An 18,875-nucleotide genomic window follows, 5' to 3' on the forward strand; every position below is an offset into this window, starting at 1 on the left:
CTACATACACTATGTGATCAAAGACATTCGGAAACCTGGCTGGAAATGACCTTCAGGTTCGTGGCACCATCCATCGGTAACGTTGGATTTCAATATGGTGTTGGCACACCGTTAGCCTTGCAGCCCATTCTTCACGGATTGCTGTACTGAGGAGAGGTATCGATGGCGGTCTGTGGGGCCTGGCTCGAAATCGGCGTACCAACACATCCCAAAGGTATTCTATAAGATTCAGATCAGGACTCTGCGCAGGCCAGTCCATTACAGGTATGTTATTGTCGTGTAACCACTTCGCCACAGGCCGTGCATTATGAACAGATGCTCGATTGTGATGGAAGATACAATCCCCATCCCCGAATTGCTCTTTAACAGTGGGAAGCAAGAACGTGCTTAAAACTTCAGTGTAGGCCTGTGCTGTAATAGTGAGTCGCAAAACAACAAGAAGTGCAAGCCCCGTCCTTGAAAACCACGACCAAACCATAACACCACCTCCACCGAATTTTACTGTTGGCACTACCAACCCTGGCCGATGACGTTCACCGTGCACTCACCATACCCTCACTCTGCCATCGAATCACTACATTGTGTACCGTGACTCGTCACTCCACACAACGTTTTTCCACTGTTCAATCGTCCAATGTTTACGCTCCTTACACCAAGCGAGGCGTTGTTTGGCATTTACCCGTGTAATGTGTGGCTTATGAACAGCCGCTCAACCATGAAATCCAAGTTTTCTCACCTCCCGCCAAACTGTCATAGTACTTGCAGTGGATCCTGATGGAGATTGGAATTACTATGTGATGGTCTGGAGAGATGTCTGCCTGTTACACATTACGACCCTCTTCAACTTTCGGCGATCTCTATCAGTCAACAGACGAGGTCGGCCTGTTCGCTTTTGTGCTGTACGTGTCTCTTCACGTTTCCATTTCACTATTACATTGTATGCAGTGGACCTAGCGGTGTATAGGAGTGTGGTAATCTCGCGTACAGACGTATGAAACAAGTGACACTCAATCACCTGACCTCGTCCGAAGTCCGTCAAGTTCCTCGAAGCGCCCCATTCTGCGGACTCACGATGTCTAATGACTACTGAGGTCGCTGATATGGAGTACCTGGCAGTAGGTGGAAGCACAATGCACTTAATATGATAAACGTATGTTTTGACGGGGCGTCCGGATACTTTTGATCACATAGTGTAGCTGAAGCAATGGTGATCATCGTCGACATTACGATAGACGGCGCAGAATTGAGTCCGCAAGTCCTATGGCATGGACCCACTGATTAGTTGCATACTTGCCACGGTTAGCATAATAACAAGTAGGTCTGATATGTGTCGATAAGAATCTGCGATGAATGTGCCGCCAAATCAAAGTCCACATCAACAATGGGAAATTGTGTTCTACGACGTTACAGGCGACGCCGGCCGCTGTGGTCGAGCGGTTATAGGCGCTTCAGTTCGGAACCACCCTGCTGCTACGGTATAGGTTCGAATCCTGCCTCGGGCAGGGACGGGTGTGGTGTCCTTAGGTTAGTTAGGTTTAAGTAGTTCTAAGTCTGGGGGACTGATGACGTCAGATGTTAAGCCCATTGTGCTCAGAGCCATTTGAACCATTTTAAAGGCGACGGTACACAGGAAAATGGCGTATAAATCCTTTGTCCGTGGACGGTGCATTCGAATGCGCGAGCATAACTGAATTCAGCAATGAACGCCGCGATGTATGTAAACGTGGTCATGATGCTACCGATTGGGACCAGTGGGGGGAGGAACACTGGCGCCAGGACGGCAAAGAAATGCTGCGTATTGGAGGCCTCGGCACTGCACCATTGTTTATACATCGTGGCCTTATAAATTGCGCTTTCTTGATAGTGTTCGTTAGGAAGACCAAGCCCTCCTACAAGCGGAAGGGGTAAGTGTGTCACCTCAGACTCTGAAGACTTGCCAAGCCGGCAGAAAATATACGAATGAATACAACGTTCTGCCGTAATTGGTATCGGTAAAACCAGCGAAATATGAACCATTGTGGATGCCACATAGCCATTCATGCAGGCTACACGCTGCAAATAATGGATTCGGCTTGGGGAGGTGGGATCATCATGCTGGTAATTCTCAAAACCTGGGGAAAGTTGACCGCAGCTACACGGTGCTTTGACAGCATAAAATTGATCTCAAATCAGCGGAGACGTGGGACACAGGGGAGCCAGATTTTCTGGGTTAGCTTGCGACCAATAGACGTAGATTTGCGAACATCCATGACTTTTCTAGCCGCCTTCCCAAGACCAGTAATGATGTTGAGAAACTGTGTGACCTCTTCCCGGGAACGAACCAGCGACAGGTCACCTTCGTATGCGCTACATCGAAAGGTGTAATCGTATAAGACGAATCCCAACAATTGCACCGTCAGTAAGCCTATGAGCGGCTCCGGCGCCACCGCATAAAGGTACATGGAAAGGGGGCAGCCTTGGAGGACCCACTGTTGGATCGAAATTGGACTCCCACACATGCATGTAACGAACCCGCACTGCCCAAGAGCCTGAACAGGGCAGGATAACCCATCTATTCTAAGACAGTGTATAGGAGTACTTGGTGCTCCCTGTTCAAACGTGCTGTTAAAATCTACAACTACTATCGCCGCAGGAAGTCTTCGTACCTCTACCAGCGCAGTCACGTCACGACGGTCTCCATTGGCTGACTGGATGCTAACTGCGGCAACTGGCGTCTTCTTCTCGGTGGAGAGCACAAGTGGTAAAAGTGGTCTGCAGCGCGCCACCAGTAACCGCGCAATACTCTTGTATTCAGTGTTTAACAATGTGATAGGGCGGTAGTGGGCTGTCGTAATTACAGATGTCTGTTTATGAATGGGAACGATAATACTCTCGATAAAAGCTTGTCTAATTGCAACTGCAAATGTGATCGGTTCGTTATACATCTCCGAACATCGTGTAGACGTTAAGCCCACAAAACGTAAGGTAACATTCAGTAGAGAGTCCATCAATCCCTGGCGACTTGCACAGCGCACCCCCGAAGTCATCAATGGGGATCTCCTGGGAGTTGAAAGGTTCCATTAACGTAACTCCCTCCTCAACCGTGAGGGTGCATGGTACGTCCACGGTGACAGGATCGAAGTCCTCGACAGCACCATCACCGCTATGACAGACTCGGCGATAATGTTGAAGAATCTATCGACTGAGTCCTCTTTTCAGGTGACCCACTGTGCATGCGGATCAACGAGTTAAGTGACTAAGTTTTGTCTGCGGTATCTGCGATCGTGCACAATACGATGCATGGAGGACTTCTCCCATCACACCACGTAAGGTCTGTGGGCACGCACCAGGCCCTTGCGGGTTCTGGAGAGAAATAGCTAGTAAGTTGGCCTTAAGCATGCCTCATTCAGTTTGTACTTCCGGGGAACATGGCTGGCCATCAAGGTCGCTGATGGCGCAGAAGTAGAAGTTTGTAGTATGCCTGGGCTTAGATGTCATCTTCCTGCTGTAAGTGAGGAATGTGCAGTGGAGCACCGGCTTGGCTCATTCCAGTCACCAGTCCATCACTGATGCGTAGGGTCAAAGCCGCTGTTCGTACGTCGTCCACATCTCTGTCTTACGGTGACAACCATCAGCTCCAGCAGATCTGCGTGTTAAGTTTCTACGGTGTCCAGGTCCTCCAAAGTTCCTTGCGGGGAAGGTGCGGTGTACACATGTACGCACTGTGGCCAGAGAACACCTAATGGAAGCGCTTTAGATGGAGTACCGCATCAACCAACCCACGGGAGACATAAATGCGGTCTATCTGACTTGCCGAATCGCTAGTGTGAAACCTGAGGACCGGGTCGTCGGCGCGCCGTACCATCCGCGGCTGGATCGCGAACAATGGGGCGCCTTTCGTGACATGTTATAAAATTTGGGTAGTTACCTGTGTGGCCAAGTGCACACTTAAAGTATCCCCCAAATATAAGATGTTCATGTCGAGTTAAAAACAGTAGGCAACCATCTCCCCGTAAAATAGTACTCTTTTACGCCGACCCCCAGAACCACAAGGAGCATAGAGATTAATGACACTCGCAAAGTGAATCGTAAACGCCATACCCATGGATGACGAGAGATACATAATGTTGTCAATATGTCTCCGCTTACATAGACCGCCACTCCACGGCCGTGATGATCGCCATTAGAGGCGCGGAATTCGTATCCTGCTAGAAGGATACAGCGTTGCCGACGGTTTAAGTCGCAATATGTGGAGGACGGTGGCTAACTTGCCTTTGGCCGCGCTGCATCGACTGAAGTTCCTCACGTCATTTCAGTCTCAAAAGGAGAGAAGAAGAACATTTCCGTATTTTCCAAATAAAGAAAATACTGGTAAATGGAGGGCACGTAGGCGGGTACGTTCTTAAGAAAGGTATCGCGTGTGTGAAAAGGGGAAGGCTGACTGCACATTAAAAATTGGTTTACTTCAGGTATTTTTCCCCACTGTTTTTAGATATTTCCGTAGCTCCGTGGTGGATGATCATCTAGATTACCGTAAATCCTTGGCCACAATTAGACAACTCATGGTTTGGCCATCTATGTGTAAGAATATATGTCAGTTACTGGGGGTGGGGATATCATTTATGCAAAGGAGGGAAACAGAATTCTAACTCACGCCAGGATCTTCCCGAGTCTGCTTGTGAGAGAAGAACAATGAAGCTTCTCTTTGTCGGATTACATTGGGCCTCTTCCACGTACCTGTGGTCAGGGGGCGGGGACACCGTTACGTCTTATTGGTGCTAGTGGACGGAATTTCTCGATTTAGTTGGTTAATTCTCAGTCGCTGGGTCACTAGTGACCAATATGTACAGCTTCTTACCAAAATCGTAACTGTTTTTGGACCATCGAGCACCCTAGTAAGGGATAATGCTCCGCCATTTACATCTCGGGAATACCGGATATTTTTTTTGAAGCATTGTGTTAGACATGTTACCACTACCCCTAATAACTCCCAGCCGACCTTGGCTGAGCGCATGAATAGGAATTTGAAGGCTGCATTGATAATATTTCATGCTAGGTCCCAAATACGCTGGGATATTCCTATCCCATGGTAAATTTTCCTTTTAATACTGCTCAGCATGAGATCATAAGGGTAATTCTGGCCCCATTAATCCTGCCTATCCGATTAAATCTCCGTTGAGTAATCTTTGGATCATTGACGAGCTGTTCCGTGGGTGAGTAACACCAACCCCCGTCCCTCAGCCAAATTATCCAACATAACTGGGAGAGAGAGAGAGAGAGACGCAACGTAGAGTTCCCACGTAGGCATCATACACGTTGATACAATTGCGGGAGGTGCGAGTTCAAGAGGAAGGTCGAAGACCGTGTGTTTGTGCGTAGATTTAACGTAGGAGCCAAGGCTGTTTTGTGTTCAACTGTAAAATTTAGAGATTCTGAATCCTGTTAATATCCTGACCCGCAATGAAATAAACAGGAAGCTGTTTAAGAATAATTTGCTTATAATCTGATGACTGAACATTGGTTAATTGTTACTGCCTACTCAGTGACTGTTAATTGTTTCCAAAATTATGTACCCTGTTTGCGTGTTGAATGACAGGAGGTTCATGATTATTGGCATTTGCTTAAAATCTGGACAGGGAATGTTGGCTAACTGTAGCTGCTTATTCAGTAACTGTTCATTGTTCTTGAAGTTATGTATTTTGTTGTCTACTGAAAGACTGTCGGTTCATAATTAATAGCAGCAGTTTAAACGCGATTTAGTTAAAATCTGATCAGGAAATTTTGGTTAACTGTAGATAATTATTCAACGACTGTTAATTGTTTTTAAAATTCTGTGCTTTTGCTGTCTGCCGAGTTTTAGTGGGTTCATAATTAATGACAGCTGTTGAAAGATCATTTAGTTGTAAAAACTGCCCAGTGAGTTTTCCTAGCAACAGTTAATAGTTCTTTTTCTTTAACTCTCTACCTTTGGTGTATAGTTAAGGGCTGGTGGCTCACAGTTAGTGGCAGCTGTTTAAAAGTTATTTTTCTAAAGTCTGCTCAGTAAACTTTACTGTTGATTGTTTTTAAAGCTCGTTTGGCTTTACTAAATGCAAGTAGCGTATTAAAGATGATGAACGCTGAAGCAGTTATGTGGGGACTCGAGGCATTCCATTAGGGTGACTTACTCACAAACCTGCTCACCCGAATTCCTAATTATCAAATGGTAACCCAGAGCATAGTTATTTCCCTCTTCCTGGAAGGACCGAGAGGGGAGGATGGGCATCCTTTCCCTTCTTGCGATAGCGTTCTCAGTTACTGCCTTACTCGTCTTAACTGTAAACTGTATTCGGTTTATCACTTTCTGTTTCCTAGGTAGTCCTCATTAGCATGGAACCCAGGCAGTGCCCAGGGATAGGATACGTCAAGGAATACCACCTTCTGTACGAGTTATGAAAGTTACGAATTAGGCAGCGATCGGGAGAGGGTGCAACGTCTGAATTGGCTGCTCGTTTGGCGGCGCTGTGGGGAACGTCTTTTACCTAAGCCTCGGCTCCACTGGTGACGAAGGTGCTGTGCTCAGTGATGGTTCATCAGCGTTAGTAGGACTGCGGGGACATGTGAGATTTTAGGGGATAGTGAGCCCATGCGCAAACAAGTGTATAGGCATTAAGCTCACGACACACATTGGGTGAATCGTCTTGGCGATTTAAAGCAGGCGTCCCTGAGGCCCGTCTTAACTGCTGCTGTTGATAGCTTAATTAGCCAATCTAGGGAGCTACAGGAAGATTTGGGGGTTCTTTCATTAGATGAGTGCTCAGCGCCACCAGTCCTCTGTCACAGTAAGCTCTGGGCAAGCTTCAGCGACACCGTGTGGCGTGGTGTTGGAACGTCATGTGTCACAGGGAATCGGGATCTTGGCTCAACTGCGCGGATCGTAAGGATGGCAAAAAAATCTGTAAAAAAAAACAACTCAGTCTTAAGGAGAGCCGCGTTCTGATGAGATGCATGGCCATTGAGGTGGAACAGTCTGGGGAATTCGCCGCACCTCCTTTGTATAAATCTTACTCAGGAATGTGGGACTCTGTCTGAGTGGACCCTTATTTCTTTAGCTGCTCGTGGGACCGAAATGGATAATCCGAAATTTTCTTTTCGTCCTCCCAGCGGGATGGGTGGGATTCTGGAAAATACTAACGCCTCATCTAACAGGGGGGCTCGTGTAGCCAGTTCTCCCGACTCAGGAGTTCATTACAGAAGTACAGTATGTGGTAACAAAACGGATACTGGTTCTCAGAAAGTGGTTTTAGTAGTTAAACGGAAGAAGGTTTCGCAATTCTATATACGAAAGTGTTTAGCGGGAAACTGTAGCCCCTTAAAATCAGTAAAGCGTTTGAGCAATGGGACACTGATTGTGGAAACATCAGATTCCCGGAAAGCTACTAACCTTCAAACAGCTAAATGCCTTGTTGAGTATGCAATAGACACTGAACTTCACAGCACCTCGAATTATAGCAAAGGTGTTGTAACACGCAGGGATCTAGTTGGCATTCCCAAGGAGGAACTGCTACATGAGTGGGCTCCAGAAGGTACAGCTGAGGTGTAGGACATCATGTAGAGGGTAGGTGGCGATTTCATCAAATCCGACTGCTTTACTCAGACATTTGGTAGCACACAACTTCCTGAGCATGTTAAGGCTGCCTTTCTTCTCCTTAGCGTGAGGCCTTATTTTTCAAATCCAATACGCTGTTTTAAATGACAGTGTTTTGGGCACACAACCTTAGGGTAAAAGGGAGAAGCGATGTGTGGCAGTTGCATAAGGCGCCGCTAATGAAGGAGTTGGTGGTTCGTCTCCTGCCACATGAATCAACTGATCTAGAAACCACCCTGTTTGGAGTAGTGACTGCAGAATCCTCCCAGAAGAACGCAAAGTACAGGAAATAAAAACAACCAAGTATATCCCCCATGGGGAGGCCAAAAAGATCTATAAGTCCATGCAGCCATCTATACTTGCTAGATCTCTTGCGTCAATGCTTCAGAAATCTACTCCAAACGGAGGTAGTGAGTGTTAGCACAGGCACCTGCACATGTCAGTGCACTTGCAAGGCAGCATGTGTTTCAGAGCCTGTAGCCCTCTCTAGAACCGCAGACAAAGGTACAGTGGCGAACATGGGCAAGCCCCAGCCACTTCCAACGCCTGAGGCTATTCAGAACCCAGCACAGCCATCACCACTGCTACTCCAGCTCCAGTAAAGCCCTCAAAACAGCAAAACGTTACTGTAAAACAGCAACAGCAGGTAAAACCAAGTAGTAAACCGTCGGACCATGTGGATGTGATTCTATCTGCTGCTTTGTCTGACTTTCCCCCAGAGCTGATGGATTATACGGTATGTGTGGAGCAATCATCTCGCCCCATGACTGAACCTCCACCTGCTGCAGTCTCCCCACCTCATCAGAGATACAGGATGAAGGTGCTACCTTCGAGATAGATGACTGCCATACTTCAGCGGAACTTGCAGGGGTTCAGGACTCATATGGAGGAACTTCGTCAACTATCTCAGGGTAGACCACTGTGTCTGTGTCTCCCAGAGACGAATTTCCATTAATAACACACCCCGGAGCTACAGGGCCATGTACTCCTCAAAAAGGACTACCTGAGTGGAGACAGAGCTAAAGGAGGTCTAGGCGTATTCGTCAGTTACGACTACCGCTCCTCGCCTCTCTCCCTTACAATCAATTTACAAGCAGTTGGCTTATCAGTACACGTGTGTCATCTGTTGACAATATGTTCTCTTTATCCACCACCACATGATGCTCTCAACGAAGAGGCTCTGCACGACCATCTTGCACAGCTCTCCCACTCCTTCATCCGCTATGGTGATTTTAATACACACAATGTGCTTTGGGCTCTGCGACTACCTGTTTCAGGGGTAGAGCAATTGAGAAACTTCTCGCGTTATTGTGTGCATACTTGCTAAATACGGGACAGAACATGCACTTCTGCACTGCAGCTGGGTCGTTTTCTGCCATCGATTTTCGCTTTGCTCTCCAGCCCTTGTTCACACTGCTCAAAGGGAATTAGCCATTACTTGCACGGAAGTGATCACTTCTCGATCTGGATTCACCCCCCAGATAGAGTGGAATCCGAAAGGAAACTACCACGATGGATGCTCAGTAGAGCAGACTGGACACTTTATGGGCAGGTAGCCTATTTTGAACATTGTGTTAATGTTGAGGAATGGGTGAATCGTATTACCAAAATGATGTACCACGCCACTGTTGCACCCATTGCACAGTACACGGGACAACTGAAGAGGCAGCCTGTCCCTTGATGGAGTGCAGAATGTCGCTCTGGAATCAGGTCTGGTCGTGCAGCACTGCATAGGTTAAAGTGTCAGCCAACTGTAAACAATCTTGCAGCCGTTTGAGTGGTGGGGGCGGATTATTCGAGAGAGCAAGAAGAGGTCGTGGCAACAGTTCCTGAACACCATCAATCATTCCACGTAGAGTTCTGTTGTATGGGTGACCATCAGGAGATTTTCTGGGAGAGGAGGGAGATGCCCCATGGCTGCTGTAATGGGGAATGGCACTCTCCCAACCAATCGGCCAATCGGCGAGACACTGCCCAAACTATGGCGGTCTATTTTGCCACATTTACTGCAACCGCCGGTCAAGATGCAGTTGCTGAGAGGAGCAGTTTGGACTTCCAGTCCAACCACTGATCAAGATTACGAGTTCCATGTGGGAACTGGATTCTGCATTATCTACGGCTCGTGACACGTCCGCTGGTCAAGACAGAATCCATTACAGTGTGCCGCGGCGACGGCTACTTACGCTGCGCCAGGCATATAAAACACTGTCCACACCATACACACTCGCATACCACACCGTTGCTCAGCCTCCAATGGATAGCCGTTTTCGTAACTGGCAATGGGCAATGAGGCCCCATGAGATTCTTGCACAGGATTGCTTTTTTCCGGGCGCTGTGGCCGAGCGGTTCTAGGCGCTTCAGTGCGGAACCGCGCGACCGCTACGGTCGCAAGTTCGAATCCTTCTTCGGGCTTGGATATGTGTGATGTCCTTAGGTTAGTTAGATTTAAGTAGTTCTAAGTCTAAGGAACTGATGAACTCATATGTTAAGTCCCATATTGCTTAAAACCATTTGAACCAATTTTTTATTGCCTGTGAGAGATTGATGTGGCCGGTATTAATGTTTTACATCGCGGTTGTAGCATATTTTCACCTTGCCTCCTCCGGAGGCCCACACTTATTTTAGACTTCACCAATTTCAAGAAAGGTAGTACGCCAGATTTTAAATTTCAGTCCTTATTTTTAAAACTTTTAGATATACATCGGCATTTTACAGTAGTGTATACTGATTGCGCCAAACAAAGGAATCCCTCTGGCTGCTCTGTAGTGTTCCCCGACCATGTCACAAGAATTCGCCGTCGTGATGAGTATACCGTTTTCTCAGCGGAGCTCCACGCGATCCAGACGGCACTGGAGGAGATGCAACGTATTCAGGGTAAACGGTTTCTCATCTGTTCCGATTCCCTTAGTACCATACAATTGTTACAGAATCTGTACTTATCTGCGAAGTTGTCTCAGCTGATACACGACCAACTATGCAATCTCCAACGGCAGGGAAATCAGGTGTCATTCTACTGCGTGCAGAATACAGGCCGCCCGGGCTGCCAAGGAAGCCTATACAGGACAGGATGTGGCACAGCGTCCTATTGCCTTGCAGGCTGTCGTTTCTGCTGTTCACAGGAAGTTTATGCAGTTGTGGGATGAGAGATGGCTGGCGGTAACAGATAATAGGCAACGGCTGGTGAAGCCAACTATCCGTCTGTGTCGTTCCTCCTACCAGTTGCTCAGGCGAGATGAAGTGACACTTACACGCCTTCGCATTGGGCACTGCCTTCTCACCCATGGCCTTTTACTACTGCGGGAGACCCCCTGTTTTGTGATGCTTGTGACGTGCACATCTCTGTACGCAATTTTTTAAAAGAGCTCATTTTATATCGTGACTCATGGGCAGAAGCCAATATTGGTGGGGATCTGCCCTCAGTTTTAGCGGACGATGAGACAAGTGTGACTAAGGTTTTAAAGTTTTTGATGTGTTTGGATTCTGGCGTAAACTTTTTGGCTGGAGGTTTTAGTGTGTTGCAAAGTAACTGGCTCATCCATTTTTATTCTTGCGATCAGCCAGCCACACCCATCTGCTATATTATTCTACCTCCTTATATAATTTTCCTCCTGTTTAGTTAATGTTTTAATACTGATGCGACACTTCATTCCGTTTTTCTGTGTGAGTACAGACATAGTTTTGCAACTTCTTTTACGTGTATTTTACGTGCTTTTTTATACTCCTGTTTAGCGTATTTTACCGACACTCGTCTCAAACTGTTTTCGCGCCTGCTCTAAAGATATTGCTGTCGTGTGCCCATGCCAACACATCCATCCATCGAACCAGCCACACATCAATTCCGGATTCTCTCCGAATAGCGTCACAATCGCCGTCAGAACGCTGTTTAAGGGCCTGTACATCTGGAACCGAATCAGCATACAAAACGCTTTTCAGATACCCCTAGAGGTAAAAGCCAAGGGATGTAATTCGGGTGATCTAACAGGCCATGCTACAGGGCATCCAACGTCCGGGGAAGATGTTGTTGATGTGTCGGCAAACTGTAATGCTGAAGGGGGGTGGTGCTCCGTTATGCAAAATCCACATAACCTGTCGTATTGCAACGGGCACGTACTCAAGCAGCCCAGATACAGTATTCCTCAGGAAGGTCACGTACGTTCCTCTGTCGAAGAGTTGTGGAATAATAACTGGTCCTAGCAGATCGTCGCCAAGAGTCTCTGTCCACACATTGATGCTGAAACAATGCTGATGAGACGCCTCCAGCGTTCCCCGACGATTTTCTGGAGCCCACAGATGATGATTACCCAGATTTCTGATGCTAGTTCCTGTAAAGTTTGCTTCGTCCGTAAAGAGGACTGATGACCGAAATTCCATAATTGTAATGGTTTGGTGTAAGAACCATCAACAAAATACTTCCCATTTAGGGAAATCCACTGCTACTAATCTTTACACTCGCTGCTCGCTGCAGGTGATAAGGATAGTAACGGCTGCCACGCAGGATACACACAATCGTAAGTTGGCTTCCACCATGTTGGCAGGCCACTTGCCTGGAGCTTCTACTGGGGGTCGTCTCAACATAGTGTAGAACTCAGTCCACATGTCCGTCTATCTGAAAGGACCCATTCTCACACGAAAGCCCAAAAAGTTTGACGTGGTCTGTGTCTCTGAGGGTACTTATTTTGGTGTAGCCGTGGTGGCTCTCGACCGTCTTCATCTGCTTGGCCGTACACAGCCACCATTTCGGTTGTTCCCGACATGAATACCAGATCATTCTGCTTCTTGTGTACGTTCGTTGAGTCAATGACAAATCCTGTAACACACAAGAAACACAAGGCACGTGGTCAGAGGAACTTTCGTTCATCAGCGCCATCTACCGTTGTAACGATGCATTTCCGGACCCAAGTTCATAGGGCCTTTCCTCCTCCATTTCCAATCAGGAACGTGTCCCTGCAGTTTGTCGGTTTTCATTAATATTCATCCTTTATAATTATAGATAGTAGTGATATCTTGTAAGAGGGACAAATTGATGGCATGTTGACTGAATATAGATCAAAGTAGTGCCGTTTACAAACTGTTAGCTGTTAAGATGCAACATTATAAGCGTCCCCACACTTACTACTTTTGACGACTAAACGTGTTGCGAACCACATACATGTTTTAACTCAACAGCTGTAAATACTTAGCTGCTATATGTAGCAGAAATCATGTAAAGAAACACAGTTGCATGAGACTTCTGACATAAATAAATGACTTAGTTCTTAATCGCTATTTTCATACTGGCTGTTTCATGAAAACCATTTACAGGTCATTTTAAACAAAGTATTCATCTTAACTGCCTGCATAAGCTTTTGTGCAGCAGAATATTGCGAGTTCTCTCAGTATGCTACAAGCTTCTTCATTACTATAAAGTGCGAACAGATTCGTGAAGCAAATTCACGTTTTAGTGAAGTTCAACTGTATTTGATTCTTGTACCATTATGCACCGCCGTGCTATCCAAACAGGCTGTCGATCGTACAGCTGGTGAATCCTGTCGACGATACGTTAATCCACACGTGCATGACCTGTTCACGAAAGTCTGTAAGTGACTTTGGTTGACGAGTCATACGAGTCACGTCTTGTCACATCATATCCACATATGCTCGATTGCAGAGAAGTTCGGTGTTCGCGCTGGCCAGAGAAGAAGCTTCCCCGTGTTGCAGAGCTCGTTCAGTTTCAAGGGCAGTGGGTGGGCGAATATTATCCTATTACAACCATACATCAGCTTCCTTTTGCCAGAGCAGTAAAATAACGAGCCTAACAACATTCTGCACTTATCAGTAGCTGGTTAGTGTCCCATTCAGAAACACCCAAGGTGAACGAGAGTCGTAGCTTATTGCACTGCAAACTATTAGGCCTGTGGTGGGGACAGTCTGTCTTGGAGGAATGCACTATGCGAGACAGTGCTCAACAGGTCTTTGTTGTACGCTCTAACGACCATCATTTGCATGCAGGCAGATTATGCTGAAAACCACGATGCGCCATTCTATTTTCCAACTGATCCAGTAGCGTGAATGGAAGACGGGATAGAGGGGTGTGTTCCCTTAGTCCCACTGTTAATAACCGGTTGGCAACAGTTCGTGTTGTCACGCCTCGGTTCACATTCCTCTTGTCTCTGCTGTAGTAGCTTTTCAATCTGCCATTGCTACCCTTACAATAAGACAATTCTGGCCGGCTTCATTTCTGTAGGACGTCCAGAAGCTCATCTAGGTATGTGGAAATGTTCACGTCGTCACAGATATCTGCATCGTAGCAGAACTGACGCAGAAAGTCCAACTTGTGTGGTAGTTCTCTGAAAGGCCCATCCCGCCACCCGGAATGTCGCAATTTCACCCCTTAGTTGGCTGTAGGAAGCAGGTGTGCGCTTCCGTGGCATAGTTGCCTGATTGCTTCACACATTTGCACCAGGCTGACAGTGAACTTTCTGGCTCTGAGCGTTCCCTTCTCGAAGGTGGATACAGATGGCGCTCTGTTAGCTATGTCACCATATATAATACCCCTTTTATTTCGTGAGCAGTTAAATAGGTTAAACATATCGAGACGCTGTTTTCAGCAAATGTTAGATCGTCGAGGGGTACGTATATTTTTGTTTTGTTGATGTCTTTAGCGCTGGTATAAACGGAGATATTGAAACCAATACATTTATTTTAAAAAATGGAGCCGTGTATGTTGTATAACTGCATTCTATAGTTCTTGAGAAGACAATTACAGTGATACAGCGTCTGTTAATGTTAACGTTGAACCTGTCGTAAAACATTCTAGAAATATCTTAGAGTTTGAGAACACACTGGTCGGAATCAGCATTAGCGGTGCCAACACCGCCAAGCAGAGCTCTCGTGTTACCTGTGTCAGAATGTCAACACATTTACCTGTTTACTTGTGTGCCTTGCTGGCCGTTGATTTCTTCTTCAACGTTCGTTGCATGCAGATATGTACACCAATGAGAAGAAGTTGGATATACTACTTTTATATGGTGAGTGTAAAATAAATAACGTAAAAACAGTGCAACGATTAAGGCCATCTATCCAGATCGCCATGTCCCACGCGCCAGGAAATTGCTCGAACTATTAAGACGCTATAGCGGACAGGCTGCTTGAACGTCAAAAAGTGGACAAGAAAGAAGATTTCAACTGACAGACAACTCGAATAAAGTGTTCTAGCTACCACGCTGATGGATCGGCACAGTGGCACGAGACATATTGCCAAAGTATATGGAACCTGCAAGACGAGAGTCATTTGCATCTTGCATCGACAGAATTTCCGTCCCTATCATCTGTCACTACATCAGGCACTCGACAACCGTGATGTCTAACGTCGCATAGAAATTTGTCGGTTTGCCCTTCAGCAACTGAGAGATGATCCTACTTTCTCCAATGTGTGCTATTTAACGATAACACAGCTTTCACTACCACGCATTTTCGCAACATGCACTACTGGGCAGCCGAAAATCCACACTGGTTTGATTAGGTGTCACCTCAACCGCCGTAGATTCTGAACGTGTAGTGCGGCATTATAGGAGATTACGCTGTGGGACGTTACTTCATCTCAGGCGTTCTTATAGGACGTTCGTACCCACCCTTTCTGACAAAATCTCTGCCGGTTCTAGCAGAAGAAGTAACACTGGAAATTCAAAAGTGTATGTGGTTGCAACATGCCGGTTGTCCAGCTCACACAACATATGTTGCAGCAGGAATACTGAACGACAACGTTCCTGGACGTTGGTTAAGGCGAAACTCTGTAGTAAAATTGCCTGCGATGTCCCCCGGTTTGACTCCTTTCGATGTCTTTCTATGGGGTGCATTCAAATATTTAGTCTATGACGAAGTCCCAGATACGCCAGGCGATATGTGTCGTCGAATAGCCAGTGCATGCTCTACCATGTCATCCACCGCAATGACATCTGTTCCTGGTTCTTTCGAAAGGCGATTGTAAATGTTCCTTTCAGCCCGTGGTCAAGAATTTGAACCCATACTTAAATAAAGGATAAAGTTATTATTTTGGAAGAATAAATTTATGTTATGTGATTAGAATGGTAACCAAATGATAATTAATTATTTGTCTATTTCATTTATGTGTGTACGAAACTGCATTGCAATGTCAAATAAGTAGACAGCGTGTATTACACGTAGCTGGTAACAGTGTCATTACGCGGTTAATTTTCAGCATAAAGCGACGTCGTTAAGAAGAGTATTTAATTTGCGGTGCAAAAGTGGTCACCAAAGTATTTTTAATAAAATGTTTAAGTTCAACAAGTATATCCCATACGATATGACTTAGAGCAGTGTACGTAGAGACAGTTGTCCGACCGCATATATTTTCCCTCGAAGAAGCACACAGCACGTACAGGAAAAGACAGGACAAATCTTCCTTCTAGCGTTTAAACATTTAATACAGTAGTTGCTTTTTGGAGCTTATAAGGATGTACAAATGGGAAATAGTGTTCCCAAAGCCCTTTGTGATGCACTAAATTATAGCCTATGTCGTATTTCCGTATACGACATTCGTAGGTGAACCTGCATCTAGGTCGTAACTTGGTTCCATCAGAAAAAAAAGCTTTGTTCTCTCAGAGCTACCCTACGTTAAGGTATTCAACTACGCAGCCTGATCCGAGACGCCTGCTTGGCTGTGTTCGGACAGGAAATGCCGTTTCCGGCCACTGTGGTTTCACATTCTAGGACGTCTCTCGATTTTTTTACGACAGGTTTCAACGTCAACAGTAAGAAAACTATATCGCTTTAACTGTCTTCTCAAGAGCTCTCCAGTGCACTTACAAAAAGTATACGGTTCCATTAAAAAACAGCACGTCATTATCTCAGTTGATACTAGCGTTAAAAACATTAACCAAACAATAATGTATAATATATGCGCCCCTCAACGCTCTAACATTTGCCGAAAATCACGTTTCGATATGTGTACGTTCACGAAACAAAAGCCTACTTTGTTTATAGTGATATGGAATAAGTGCGAATCTTTGTGGTTTCAGCGAAAATTTTGCAAAATAAACGTGTTAGTTAAAATTCTACAGTCTGTTCTGCGTTCATATCCTGTCATCGCTAGAGATAACTAGAACTGATCCAATAAATGTTCAAGCAACAGCGAATGATCAGTCTGACACCTTTCTGATAGTTATTGTGGAAGCCTCACGCACTGGTATAATTTGTTCACCTGATAGATTCATGTGCTAATATTTTGAAAATAAACTGGATCACAGATTAAATTACTTCATAAAACAACTACTATAATTTTGCATGAAAGAGGGCACACTCTTGTATGTTTAAAGTATGCCTAATGCTCACAGCGTCAGTTCAGAGACTAATATCCATTAGCATTCTTCGAAACTTTGCCCATATATTAAGCCAGGGTTGAATCAATAAATCAAACAGTAATTTATTGAGTCACAGGGCACATTTCAACAAGCGCCAACTGAATAAAGAAAGCTGACATTTCGCTATGTCATCAGTTATAGCGGATCTTGGCTGATGAAGAAATATAACAATTAGAATACAAATAAGTGGTAAAACAGTCATTTTTAGCATCAACATTATCTGCCTGACTACCAGCTGCAAAGGAAACATAAATTTACATTTCTGCAATAAACCAACGACGTGCGCCACCATTATTCATTCACGCCCAAATTATAACTTCTAAAATTTATCTTGTACTGTTTCATAGGCTTTACTGTTAATATGCGACATCCTTGCCAGATATCACAAAAAAGAAAAACTTTCAAAACAGATATATCAGACTCTTCACACACAGTAACTGATGACATGTGGCGGCCATCATTCTCATCACCGTCCTTAAGTCCAAACGCACAGTATAAATTTGCTAGTCATTTTCCCACCACTATGTTACTAGACGCTCCAAGTCAGGAGAATGTAATTCACTGTCGGACACCTGCGCCTACTGCACGTTATAATCACTCCTACACGTTAGTGTTGACCTGATCTAATAATGTGAAGTTTCTGTAACTGCTATTCAAACCATAAAGACTACTAGTCATCTTAGTGTATTGCGTACAACGACCAGCATACATAGATACAGATAAGCACAAGGGCAGCCTTGTTATTAAACATTTGGCGCATTTGCCCACCAAGCTTCAGTGCCCAGAAGATCCTACTAAATAGACATATCATTGCCTAAGTCAGTTATGAACAAGTGAAATGAATTCTAACATTATTTTTAGTTGACTAACATTGATGGGTGGACAAAATTATAGATGCACCATAACAGAACACTCTACCATCTTTAACATGGTGAAGCAATACCAGGCCGGTCGCTGTTGCCGAGCGGTTCTAGGCGCTTCTGTCTGGAACCACGAAGCCGCTACGGTCACAGGTTTGAATCCTGCTTCGGGCATGGATGTGTGTGATTAGGTTTAAGTAGTTCTAAGTCTAGGGGACTGATGACCTCAGATGATAAGTCCCGTAGTGCTCAGAGCAATTTGAACAATTTTTTTAACAAATGATTTGTAGTGAGAAAATTTAAATGTAGTTTACATCTAACGTATTTTGTTGTTATTTTTTCCCTTCGCATTCACCTCTGTAGTTTAATACCGATACCTCACTCAAGTGACTGTTATATAGAGAGATAGAGATGGAGAGAGAGAGAGAGAGAGAGAGAGAGAGAGAGAGAGAGAGAGAGAGAGAGAGAGAGGGGAAGAGAGAGAGAGAGAGAGAGAGAGAGAGAGAGAGAGAGAGAGAGAGAGAGAGAGGGAGGGAGGGAGGGAGAGATAAATGAAATTTGACTAATATTTCCTTAGTGAAGTGTAATACAGACGTGTTAAATTTACCAGTCAGGTAGTAAAGTATTTGGAATAATCGTTTTAGTGGAGCATAAAGCAAATGACAGATAGAAATGTGCTGATGAGGAAGAATGTTAGCCGCTTATAATTTTTTTGGTAATTAATATAGATGTGGATATGTAGTGACTTGTAATCCCACGTGTATGTGAGTATGTATGTGTGTGTGTGTGTTTGTGTGATACTAATTTAAGAAATTCAGTTGAAGAAGATTATGTAACTTTTGAAAAAAATATAATAGAGTACTTTTTTTAACATGGCATAAATACAGTTTAAGATTATATAATTTTTGATGTGAAAATACTGAGGCATAATTAGATAATTTAGAACTTATTAGCTGTTTCGTTGTACTTAAAAGCTACTGCACTGTACTAGACTGTTACATTCTGATGAACAAAGAAAATATTTTAAAAAGTACCCTCAGTTAGTATCGT

This window comes from Schistocerca gregaria, chromosome X (genome assembly GCF_023897955.1).
Source record: "Schistocerca gregaria isolate iqSchGreg1 chromosome X, iqSchGreg1.2, whole genome shotgun sequence".
Taxonomy (NCBI): Eukaryota; Metazoa; Arthropoda; class Insecta; order Orthoptera; family Acrididae; genus Schistocerca; species Schistocerca gregaria.